Here is a 14112-nt window from a genome sequence, read left to right on the forward strand (position 1 = left end):
CACTGTGAAAGTTATTTCAATCCCCTGGATCTAAATTAAACAAGCAATCAGAATAGAATTTTACAAAGGATAAGGAAAATGGAAGTGAAGGGAGCGGAAGACAAATAGGAAGGAAAGAGACATACTTGGCTTTCAACGTGAAGCATACCTGTGATTTGGTTCCTGACTTTACCAGAAAGTGGTATCTGAGATTTAACAAGTCATTGAACTGCATTGTTGAATGGAAGCATTACGCTGAAGATTAGATACACGGTAGCTGAAGTGTCTGAAAACTAGATGCTGGGACTCAATGCACACCATATTCCTTATCATCATCATTACTAAGATTAGCTTTTTATCACAGCCCCTCCCCACAAAAGAACTACAAGGTAAAAAAAAAAAAAAAAAAGACAGGCAGCCATCCAGCAGGACATCAAAAGAACAGGGTAATGGAGCTATTTTTTCTCTTCTAAAGTACCTTTCAGAAATTACTTTTTTCTTTGTAAATTAATCTTGGAATGTCTCTGGGATGGCTGATTTTTCAAGACCTGAGTGAAAATGATAAGACTTAAGGGATACAGTGTGGCCTGCAAAATGTGTGTCATCAACAGGATGGTACCTGGCATAGGATTTTTTAGTTGAAAGGTCTCAGGTACGGGTGATTTTCAGCAAGCATTGCTGCAGGAGACGGTGTATATTACAGCCTGAGTGGAGCTGCCTGTGAATCCATCTAGGCAATGACAGATTCCTTCCTTCAAGGATATCAGATCTCCAATGCAAAGTGTAAAGTGCATCATGGATCCCTCACCATATTCTACAACACACCAGGGAGAACTTATCCTTGACCACAGCAAGCCATCAAGCAATGCCAAGGAATGTGCCACCTGATAGCGCTCATAATAATTCCAACGGCAGATGCTATCAAATATATACTCTATACATACAGATTTTATGGAGCTATTTAATTTTCTCCCTTTGCAGTGACTACCTTTGCCTTTCTAACTGCTGCTACCTCTTGCCCACATGAATACGATTTCATGTCATACTTTGTAATTAAAGATCATTATTATTAGTGTGTCTTCTGAGTGGCAGGCCCTATTCTTAGCAGCTTATGTACATGAGTTCTCATAACCCCCCTAGACATGAGGAAAGTAAGGAACAGACAGGCTAAAGCATGTTGCCCAATTTCCAATAGGTAGTAACTATCAGAATAGGAGAGCAGATCAGTTCCCTCTTGGCTCGAAGGCCAACAAAGAGCACTTCCTCTAAAGTGTCTTTATGGAGTCTTTATGTCATGTCTTTATGTTACTATGTAAAGTAGACAACAGTGAGGTTCATTATGGACTACAGAATGGGAATGCTTCAGTCACAGCTTTGGTACCGAGAAGCTGGATGTGAAGAAAATTTAATGAATCCCTCTATAATTCAGTTAATGTTTCTGGGAAATGGAGACAGTAAATTCTTTTGCTCAATGCATCTGAGACTACATCTGGACACTCCCTCATACCTCTGACACAAACTACACAACAAATATTAATCATGATTTTGACATTCATTATATTATGACATAAATTAGTCATTATGTATCCAGTCACAGAGATGCTGAGCTGGAGGATTAAAACCCAGATGGTAAATTTACTCATATTCCAGAGCAGTTGAGCCTTCCTCTCTTACATCACTTAACCAGTGAATTACAAGCTTTTTGATCTAATCAGAATAATTGTGTATGCCCACATAATATATCATAATATATGCATGTCCATCAAAATATAATCTTGAAACTACTGATCACTGTCCATCAAGCTTGTATATTGTATTTATATGAAATTGCCCAAGAAAATAATAAAAGTGTGGATATTCTAAAACAATGTTTTTATTATGGGGAAAAACCACTCTAAATCAACATCTCTATAAATCAACAGAACATCTGATTGCAAGAACATTTCCAAGAACCAGCTCTTGCCTATATGAAAGACCTAAAGTACCAGTTTGGTCCTTGTGAGGGTTTTTGGATAGTCTTTTGAATAGTTTCTGAAGTAAAAGATGTATTTGAAAATATTAAGAGTGACAGTTGATGTATGTATCACTCTCCTGAATTTGTTTGCGTGGCTTACTTTCTATGGAATAGTTTAACACTGCTCTTTCTGAGCGCAGCCTGCGTGGACTGAATCCAGATACTGACAGCCGCACTTTTGCTTCCTCATCTTTCAAACTGGGCTGTCAAAGTGCAATCTGCTCCAGGTTTGCTATTCATTTTGCAGAGATGCCAGAGCTGGTTCTGGATGAGATGCTATTCTACATGTTCAACAGTGAACAGCACATACATTTCCTTGTCTTTAAAAAAAGCTGTTGGTCCCAGGAGAAAAGACAACGAATCAACCTATGCCAAAAGGCAGAGATCATGCTCTGACAGTAGGAAGAGTGCTGTGAGTTATTATGAATAACCCACTGGGTCTTGCCAAGTTTTGAGTTTTCCTTTCCTTTTTCTCTTTCTTTTATGTATTCGTTTTTTTTGTTAAGATGAAGTAGGTAAGAGATAAGATAGCTAGTTGTTTAAATGTGGTAGGCATTCGTCTCACCTGCTAATTCAGCACTTAAAATGTGCCAGGTGCACACTAAGATGTGATGTGTGAATACAGTTAATATCCCTACCAGATGTGTTTCACGAGGACATAGTGGGTTTTTTCCCAGAGAGTGGTATAGAAATGACCATGTAGCATCTATTGTGCTGGTTTCATAAGATAGCATATTGCAGTTATGTGAGAGACATGAAGAAAATAAAACTACATCGTTTCAATTCTTTTCAGCAGTTTCTTTTTTGCTTTTTATTTTCAAATATGATGGCAAGAATATTTGAAATTACCTACATGACTTGTATTTATGGCCAAGGTTTACTTTCTCAGACAGAGAATGTATCAGAATTGGAGGGATGCAGAAAATTGTTGAAGAGAATTTATTAGGGGACCAAGTCAGGGGCTTCTACTAATAGTAAGGGAGCAAGCCAAGTGAGTTCAGGTAGCTTTGGTCACTGGGAGGCAGTAAGTGATCTGAAGGCAGAATGAACAGAAAATGATAGACTTTATTCTGTAGTAGGGTCACCTAGTGCCAGCCTTCTGAAGGTCAGTACTCCATATAGCTCAAAGATGACCTGGATCCTTAGTCTGGGTATGGAACTATCTCTGATTTCCTTAACCCCTATCCAATGTCTACTAATAACAATTTTATTAACTTGTTTACAATGATAATCAAGAATTTAATAAAATTGTTATAGTGAGCCAAGTATTTTCTTTTACTGTCATTGGAGGTATAGAAAATAAATTTAAAAGTCACCAACTGAAACCCTATAAAAGTAGTTTATGCTATGAATCTTTTTACAGACAGACAAAACACCAAATGAGAAACAAGCAAGTCCTAGGACATATATTTTCCTCTGCAAAGATATTATATCAGATACTTTTTTACATTTTCATCCATGAAGCTGACCACTAAGCTGGTGAGGTGGCTCAAATTATTGCTAGTTTTTGTTCCTCCTCATTCTGACCTTTGTACTAAAATGAATCCAGCCATGGATAACACATGGCCACTCTCCATTCCCAAGTTATAAGCTCAGTGTCTTGGCCAACCCCAACTCCCTTCAGACTCTGGGTCTGGCATACTGGTCAAGTTGCTTATTAATCATAAGTACCAGGGAACTGTTGTGCCTTTTTTGATACACAGACAAAAGTATGAGAAACAAAGTGCCAATATTTAAAAATTAGAGATGGGTGTGGTAACATCTGCCCGTAACCCAGCTACTCAGAAAGTGGAGGCAAGAGGATTCTGAGTTGGATACTAGCCTGAGCATATTCAGTGAAACTATTTCTCTGAATAAAATAAGGGATGAGTAGTAGAGTGCTTGTGCATGTAAGATCTTAGGTTCAATCTCAGTACCACAAAGAAGAAAAATTAGAAGTCATTTTTCCTATGATATCCACTATCATACATACTCAACGATACAGAACTTTTCTTGTGATTAAAGTGCTATTGGAACTTTGTGGTCAGTTCGCATAATATTCACCCACTAAAGTTCCTTTGTGCTTTATATCTCAGGTATAATCTCTTTCTAATAGCCATCCCTAACTCCTGAGCTCAGAACCAATGGGTTTGTTTTCAGCCAGGCTCCAAAGTACACCACTGCCGTGACTGGGTTACTTGACTGACTCTTAAATGTCATGCTTTAATTTCTTCATGGACTTTAGCAACATCTGGTATTCATTTACTCCTTTATAGTCATTTTTTCCCCACTGAAATGAAAGTTCCATTAAATCATGTTTTATTCCTCACGTTATTTCTGGGATAATACATTACACAAAATAGGACCTTTATTAAAGTCTGTTATGAAAGAATGGGCCTTATAAATCTCATATTTTTCACATGAAACTAGAAAGAATAGATGCTTTACAAGCTCATCGGAAGGTTGAATGACTTCACTGTAGCAACCCACTACAATGGTGAGTTGGAGACAGTCCAGTCTATCTATAAGGATCACCTTGGCCTAGACTCAGAACTTAGCTAATCATTTCAAAATGTAGGGTGGGTCTTACTAAAGGCTTCCCACATTTGAAGAAAAATCCAACATTCTGATTTTTTTCCTTTTGTCACAATAAAATTCTCTATTTGAAAACTGACAAGGAATAAAACATATCATGATATTATGTGACCCAAATGAAATGTCTGCAGAGGGGATGTGATCACTAGGCTATCAATTTGAGAATTCTGCCTCATATGACTTTCCTATAGAATGCATCCATATAGTAAGGCAGACAGGGATGCTGCATGGCTCAACCAGTAGAGCATTTACCTAGCGTGCATAAGGACTGGGGTTCAAATCTCAATAATCTGGTGTAATAGTTCTCTCTAAAATATCCAAAGAAATTATTGTATGTTGATAAAAGGGACAAATATATATAATTATATGTTATAGGTATAAAATATGTGTATATAATAAACATATTAAATGCATAATATATTAGATATTGTATCATTTATCAATAAAATTAATATATATATATACATAGAGTGGAAAGTCCAGTCAGAATGAGGAAATGACTTATAAGCAGCTAGTCATTACATTGAAAATTGACCACAAATGAATTCAATTGTGCTAAAAATGGAATGATTTCAATGATCCTCAGGCTGTCAATGTGCTTGTAATGTGGTTCTTCTCCAGTGAGCATCAGTGAACATAGAATGTACGTGTCAGAGGAGTTCTCAAAGTTGTTTAGCCAATGTCTCTATTTAAGAACCAAAAAAAAATCTCCAAGAGGCTTGTCTGAGATCATGTGGTAATAGAACTAGAAACTGAGGCTCTCTGCCCTCCTCTGCCTCTTCCTACCATTGCTCAAGTCCACTCACTCTACCACACCCCTCCTTTGACTCATTCCCTTGACCTTGGATATAGATTCTGCAGTTCTGCTACCAGCTGGACTAGCCTTGGTTTTTGTAACCCTGCAGTACCTAATGGCTCAATTCTTGCCATTCCCAAACCAACTTCTAGTGGCCAAAACCTCAACCTGGGACTGGAGCCCAGATGAGCCACAGTCACCAAGGAGAAATCAGGCCTCAACCAGGAATGGCTGAGGTGTGGGTAGGAAGTGGAACTTTCCCTGTACCCTCTGGAACATCTAATCCTCCACTTCACCTCCTCAGAGGAGGAGGAACTAACTCACCCCCACATGTTGACTCCACCTTAGAGAACTTACTCATCTTTAACAGGACTAATAATGACTGAAAGATGTTTCAGTTTCCCCAAAGAACAAAAACAGAACAGACTTCCACAAGCCCATACCACCTTACATAATTGCACAATGACTAATAAAACTCTCATGGGCCCTTTGCTCAGTCCATCAGCATATTTGGCCACTCACCGTTTGATTGAGAAAGGATATCCATATCATACAATTGCATCTTTTTGAACACAAGTAACATCAGCAGCTCACCTGTTACTTCTTATATTTAGGTCAGTGGAAAACCACCTATTTGTATTAACAGATGTATTCTTTTATAGAAAATAGAGGCCAGATATTATTTTTGTTGTCATAAGTAACAGCATGTTTATGACATGAGGGGCCTGAGAAGACTCTTCCATAGCTATAACTGACCCCCACAATCTTCTCCTTCTGCTTCTTGAGAAGAGATGGACCACAGATTTATTACTTTCTATTCCATGCAAAGGTGCCAGAAAGATCATCATAATTAAGACCAGTCCTAGAATCCAATTGTGCATCTACCATAAAGTGGCCAGGCAAATAAAAGAGTCATAGCCTCCCTCTAGAGAGTGGAGAGAGGACATGTCAATAGATGAATGATAGACAGACGGAAATCACAAAGACAGACCAGGCAGAGTCTAATCTTCAAAACCTGATAGCATGTTTTCTTTTCCTCCCTCATTCGGCCTGTATGTCTCTCTGTGCATGGAAGCATCCTTACAGCGCATCTGAGAAGCTTGATGAATTTTCACTTCAAGGGTTTTCAGTAGCTTACCTTTAATAAAACTCAGATATGCTTCAGACTCGAGTGGGCCTTCCTCACTGAGATTATTTGTGATGATTTCAAGAAAAAAAATGGAACAAATTGATAATCTGGATCATAGTGCTGGGGGCGGGGGCAAATAGATACTTAACTGTTATTATTCCTTTTTAATGAGCCTCTATTTCGATTGGCTTCATTATGTGACTTACAATATCACATCTTTATTAAGGAAGACTAAAATATGCAACATGAAATGGAATTCTGAATATTTGATTTACTATAAATTTTGCACAGGTGTGGCATTGTTTAGAGTCTCTTGGTAAAGTAGGAAGTCAAGCTTTCTTTCACAGTACAGTATGTACTGTTTAACACTAAAAGGTTAGAACACTTACAATAAAGTTTAAGTTATAAGGCAATCACCAATACAGATCAAATCTTAGGGACCTTTTCACCATAGATTTGCTTTCAGTCTTTTACTTGTTTATTTATTTGTGCTGGTACAGGAGCTTAACTCAGGGCCTGAGCACTGTCCCTTAGCTTTCTCTCTCAAGCTGAGTGCACAGGTCTGCTTCTGGATTTTTTTTATTGGTTAATTGGTTGCTTATTTGTTAATTTTGTTGGTCAATAAAAGAGCCTTTCGGATGTTTCTGCCCTTTCTGGCTTTTGATCTGCTATAACAAGTGCTTCTTTGCAAAAGCATTTAAAGGTCAAATAAATAATGAAACGATATGTACAATTAAAAAAAAAAAACATTTAGGCTCTTGGCTGCTCTAGGGAGAAAACAGATTGTAGATTGGAGAATGTATGCAGAAATGGGCTCCAGGAGTAGGCCACATTTGGAAAGGGCTGGGTTCACTTGAAGATGGCTAGAATTTTACTGTGAAGGTGGGATCATCTGAGACCGTACTAGTCTCTCTAACTGTGACTTGTTGAGTGTTTCCATTCAGTAAAATCTAGTCCCACTTTCAGCCTTCAGAAATGGGAAAAATCACAAACTGTAGATGATAGATCAGTTCTTTTAAATAGTTAAAGATGGAAAAGGAAGGGAGGAGGAGAGAGGGGGGAGGCAGGGAGTAGTGTCACTGGTATGTCCATATTCAGTGGCCTTAGAGTTGGTTTGGGTCCACCTAGTTAGATTTACATGCCCTCGCACATTTACATAGAGCATACACATAACAACATTCATACAAGAAAACACACACACACACACACACACACACACACACACACACACGGACATACACAGTACATCTAACTTCTTACACTTTTTCTTTGCCCCTTCCTCTCACCCTGCATGTATCCCATTTGGGTTTGACCTCAGTGCTTTATGTTTGCTTGTTTACAGCTGACATTCTACAAGTGAAGTCATATATCTTCATCCCTGTTTTTTTGCTATTTAATTGGAGAGGAAATCTCTGCACAGGCTTTCTAGATCTTACTCCCTAAGTAGCACTGTTGTGAACTAGTGGCACCTGGATGATCTTGGTACTCGCACTATGACTGAAATACTAAAGCAATTTCTCCTTGAATGTACATGTTTGTTTCCAAAGTTTGTGTGGTGGTAGAATCCTCATTGAGAAGTGTAAGAGCACACAGGTACACTGTAACTAAGGTTGTGACTGAAACTCTCCCATGCCCAATTCTTCCCTTCTTATTTGCTACACTAAATGCACACAGATCACAGATATAATGTGAAACATGTCTGGAGCTACATTGGTAATAAGTCACCAAGCTGCTTATTTCCATTATTCACCTCCTGCAGAATCGCACATGCCTTTAACAACAATGATGCAATGAAGGCCATAAACTCATTTTGCTTTGATGATGAAAGTAAATACATTATAAGGCTTGTATTATGTTTACTTTCTGTGTCATAACCCACTTCCAAATGTTCAAGGCCATTCTGATTTTATGGTTCAGCATCTGCCTGTATCTGATTCCTAGCAATAAGCAAAGTAGTCACCATGAGTGTCCATAAACACTCAGTTCATATACTTGGATGCATTAAGGTTTTAACCATAAATGAAAAAAACACTACTGACTCAAATACTTGTACATATATGTCATAACTTAAGATACACATAAAATATGTAATGATTAAGTTGGTACAATTAGTGTTTGTGCTCTCCTCCATTCTAGTTATCTTGAATGACATAATAAACTGTTGCAAAAGGTTCTACTATGCTACAGAACACTAGGTCAACAGAGTAGATTAGAAAACCAAAAATAGACAGGGTTATAGCTCATGTGGGAACAATGAGTACCTAGCAAACACAAGGTCTAGAGTTCAAACTGCAGTAAAAGAGAAGGAGAGGGAGAGGGGGAAGGAAAGGGAGAGAGACACACAGAGAAAAAGAGAGACAGAGTCTCCAGAAATAGATCCATATACTGATAACCAATGGATTTTCTGCAAAAGTGCCAAGTACACTTGGCAGAAGGGCAAGCTCTTCAGCAAACAAGAAAACTGAATATTTTTGTACAATATATTAAAACTAGACCAATATCTGCACACAAAAATATCAATTCAAACAGCTAATTACTAGTGGTTCTCGCCTATAAAATCTAGCTCCTTGGAAGGCTGAAATCCGAGAGCCATGGTTTGAAGCCAGTCCATGCAGGAACTCTTTATGGGACTCATTTTCAATTAATCACCAGAAAAAGCTCAAGCACAGCACCTAAGCCCTGAGTTCAAGCCACAGAATTGACAAAAAAAGAAAAAAAAATCCTCAATTCAAAATGCTGAAAGACCATTAGCATTACTAGGGTTTGAACACAGAACTTCATGTTTATTTGTCTTGTTGCTCATGTGGGCTTTACCTCTTGAGCCATGCCTCCAGTTTAGCTTTCTGTAGCTTATTTTCTAGATAGAGTCTCACAGCTACACTACGATAGCCTATGGGCCAGTTTTTTTGTCTTTTCCAATTTCATTGTACAAATGTCCCTCCCATACCCATATTTCCACAGTGTTATTTTTCTTTTTATTGTTGGGGTAATGTATAGAGGAGTTCTAGTTATATTCACCAGATAGTAGGTATATTACTTCTCATACATTGATACCCCTACTCATGTTTTTGTCCCCATTTCCTTCCTCCACCCCCTCCCAATCATCTTGTTTTCCCCCTTCCCTTTCCTATTTCAAATAAACAAATATATGTATATACAATATACCAGGTAAACAAGTCAGATATAACAATATGAGATCAACCAAAGGGCAACAAAAGAGAAGAGAAATAACATAGTACATTAAGAACAACAATCACACAAGATAAAGCTCTTGTTTCCATATCTTAGACATCCTTTCATTTAGTCTCCCTACATGACCTTATATACCTAGGTTTTGAGCCATTGTATACCTCTGACAGGAGAATTCTAGATATGTACTTATTACAAATGAGGGAAACCATTGAGCCTATGTTCCTTTGAGTCTGGCTTACTTCACTTAATATGATTTTTTTCCAAGTCTTTCCATTTCCTTACAAATGGAGAGATGTCATTCTTTCTGATGGCAGCATAGAATTCTATTGTGTAAAAGTACCACATCTTCTTGATCCAATCATCTACTGAGGGGCATCTTAGTTGGTTCTTTGCTGTGGTAAATAGTGCTTCAATGAACATCATTGTGCTAGTGGATTTAGTATGTCCTTATTTCTGGACGATTGGGTAAATGCCAAGTAGTGGAATTGCTGGGTCATAGGGGAGCTCTATGTCTTTGAGGACCTTCCATACTGCTTTCCATAGTGGTTAAATGAGTTTGCACTCCCACCAACAGTGTAGTAGTGATCCCTTCTGGTCACATCCCCGCCAGCATCTGTTGTTATTAGATTTCTTCATCATGGCCATTCTAACTGGAGTGAGGTAGAATCTTAGCATGGTTTTGATTTGCATTTCTTTTATGGCCAGAGATGTTGAGCATTTCTTCATGTGTCTATAGGTCATTCGTATTTCTTCTTCAGAGAAATCTCTCTTTAAGCAGTTAGCTCATCTTTTAATGGGACGGTTGTTTCAGAAAAATCAAGTTCTTTAGCTGTAGATCTACAATGTTTTTTATAACTTTTGATATCTTCATTTTCTATCAGTTGAAACCATTTTTTAAAATCCTACGATCCTTTGCACACCCTTGCAAAATTCTACTAAATATAACTTTAAACATGAATACTACTCCTGTTGGTGCACATTGATATGTATCGTGAAATTTTCACCAGAAAGAAATTCAAATAGTTCTTGCAAAGATTATGAAGACATGTAAGTTCTTGACAGCACAGTTGTAACTGCTATCTAAACACACCAAATTTGTTGGCTGTGGTTATCTATACTGAACAAATAGGGATTTCCCAATCAAGATTTATTTCTGGAACCTATGATATCCTTTCAACTCCCAATGGCAGTAAATTTATTCATTCTATACTTATCCTCTGAAAAATTGAAGTGCAGTGTATGATTTCAACCCAACCAACTGTGTGTGTGTGCAGATACACACACACACACACACACACACACACACACACACACACTATATAAGTGGGTACACATGCTCACAGGTATTATGTTTCATTGTAGCAGGATTTCCAGATATAATAATAGTGGCATTATTTGGATATAATAAAGATGTCATTGGCCATACTATTTTCTAAACATCATCTTAACTGTTTAAAAAAATTAAGGCCAGCTTTATTATTTCAACTCAATTTGTCAGTTCTCAGAGATTCACAATTATGTAATCCAATGCATCTGTATTTTCTTCTCTCCTTAATCAAGCAAAACCATTTACTCAATCCCCATACTAAGACCCAAGCATGACACATTAAATCTATGGTCCTTTATTGCCTCTTTGAATGAACTGTCCATACTTCAATCCTCCTGTTGGTGCCCTCCCCAAAGTCTGCACAGACAATCCTCCTTCCCCTTCCTCCCTCTCTTCAGCATCTAATTTTATTCCCGACTATAACAATCCTATTCATTTTATTTTGCCAATCCTGGCACATGAACTCAGAGCCTGGGCACTGTCCTTAAGCTTCATTGAGGCTAGAACTCATCAGTTGAGCCACAATACCACTTCCAGCTATATCTGTGTATATGGAACAGAGGAATCCAACCTAGGGCTTAGTGCATACTAAGCAAGCAATCTACCACTAGGCCACACTCCCTGCCCCAATCCTATTCCTTTTATAAACACATTGTTACTTTCCTGTCTTCAAACACATTCAGATGCTTTTCTTGATTCCACTTGAGTCCCATTAATACCCAATTCTCTCCTGTCTGACAGCAAGACTCCTTACAATGGTTGTCTGTATTCCTATCTCAAAAAGTTCTGTTCATATTTCCTCTTAATTCCACTTGAACCATAGCCTTCAATTGCATCACTTCATCTAAATATCCTTTACTAAATCACCCAGACATTGTGAGAGGTAAACCTTACGTTACTTGGCCTACAGATTCCTCCTGATGAGACTCGGGATACTAGTCCTTCTTACTCTCTTGGATCATTCTTCCATTTTTATGGACTCTGAATACTGAAAAGTGTGAGTCTGGACTTTGTAACTCACCAAACTTTCAGTTACATGTTATTCTACCAATATCATTCACATTTTCTTTCAATCTCATATTTTAAATGCCCCCATGCTAATATTAACGATGTTACTTACAATGTTTCCTACAATGTTACATTCCGTCCTGCTTGGGAGTCACTGCATCCAACTAACTCAGTATTTCTACCTGCCATAGATATTGAAGATTCACAAATAAAACTACCTATTCACCTCTCAGATTTATTTTCTTTCAAAAAATCATCTCCAGCTCAGGAAATGATTCTTCCCAAGCATCATCTTTTCATCTCTTCATCATCAAAAGGAAGGAAAAGCTATGTGTCTTGCCATGCAAGCTCTGTAACTTGATCATCCTCAACTTGTCATACCTCACCACTTAGAACATACTGTCAGTTCTGACTTCAAAGCTGATGTCCCCTCACCAGCTCTGATGTCAGATGCCCTTGTCAGTGTATAACCACGCCTCTGAACTGCTTACAAAGCCTTAGAACTGTTTCATTGTTCTACCATTTTCTGTATTCAAGCTACTTACAATGAAACAGCTAGAGTTTACTATTAACACATAGGACAGATACTGGAGCTAGCTTCTCATCTCATTGAGGTAAAATCAGAGATGTTATAACATCATAAAGTCCCCAGCCATGAATCCCTATGTAATCTCTTTATAGGATCCCCGCATGATCACCCTTTTCCATGCAACCTTCATCTCAGACCATTTCAGCCACGTTGGCCTCAGAGGACTGCTGCTGACATACCATGGACAGCACTCCATCCTCCATTGCTCATTCGCATTTGTTATTCCATGGGGGTGGTATGATTTCTCAGCTGTGTTTGCATATTATTCAACATTCACCTGTGCTTTGAAACAGTCCCTAATCATCCAGAATTTCTTTTCATGCCTTTGTTTTTCTACTTAAAATACCATTCCTAGATAGCACAGAGTACTTTCTACTTATTTTGCTTGTTACGGCTCTGTATCTTCCTTTGAATATAGGTTCCATCAGAGTAAGAAATTGTATTTCGTTTTCTCCATTGTTCTGCCCTCAGTGTCTACAATGTGCAGGATACAGGACAAATCCCCACTAGTGGATACATGCTTTTCACTAAGTAGCATACGATTGAGAAAGGGTACAGTGAAAAGAAGAGGGGTTTGATGAATACATTTTATTTTTGAACAGATTTTCCTTTTTAAATTAGAAAAAAAGATAGTAAAGAGAATAGGAAATGTGTGCAAGAGAATTTTCTGAGCTCTTCCAGAAATTTTGACTTGCAAGAACTATTTAGAGTCCTTTTACAACTTACAAATTCCCTGTGGCAATTTCCTGGTCTAGAGTCAGAGCCTACAATCAATTGAATTGTTCTGTCAATGTAATTTTTCTAAAATGTGAGGCATCAATATATTGCTCCTCTGGTTAACATTCTTTAGGATTATTTGGCCTTTAGTTATACTTGCCAAAGAGGCATCTGTATTTACTTCTTTGAAACACAGCTTCCTGGGGCCAGTGCACATTTTCTAATTCACTAGGTTTGGAATCAAGTGAATCAGTTACTGCTGGTACCAGGAATGTATTCTGCAAACCAATGGGTACAAAGTGTTCATGTTTGTCTGCCATATGTCTCCCACAAATGAACCTACATAATATATTTCTGAAATAAGCAATATGATGTCCTGAAGACAGATCCAGTGGGAACTTGACTAGAATGAATGCTCTGACCAATTCTTCCAGGATTCCTACTGCCATACTGCCATACTGCAATTTGATTCCCTGTGGCTGATATAGAGAACCTTTCTCACTTGGTCTCCTGAGAAAGTCTTTCAGGGACATTCCAGAAAGCCAAGTCAGACAGCAAAGTCCTGGGAACCACTGATCTCTTCAATCAGCCAGCTGGTGCCTCCAGCCAACCAGCCAAGGTAGCAATGCGAGCCAAAAATTTATCTAAGTGCTTACTAAACGTCTGGAAATTTGCTAAGATCTTTACATGTATTTATTATTTCATTCACACAAAAGTCCTATAATTCAGGAGAAGTTCTTATCTCCATTTTATAAATAAGGAAACAGAGCCTCACCAAGATTAAGTG

The 14112-nt window shown here is 38.1% G+C and overlaps 1 protein-coding gene across 9 annotated transcripts in view; it reads right to left on the reverse strand.

Moving 5' to 3' along the window:
* The window catches only part of Znf385d (zinc finger protein 385D), a 581998-nt gene that overhangs the window by 230299 nt on the left and 337587 nt on the right, over positions 1-14112 (reverse strand). The gene's annotated exons all lie outside the window — the stretch shown is intronic.

This window comes from Megascapheus bottae, chromosome 2 (genome assembly GCF_031878675.1).
Source record: "Megascapheus bottae isolate mThoBot1 chromosome 2, mThoBot2.hap1, whole genome shotgun sequence".
In the NCBI taxonomy this organism is placed as follows: domain Eukaryota; kingdom Metazoa; phylum Chordata; class Mammalia; order Rodentia; family Geomyidae; genus Megascapheus; species Megascapheus bottae.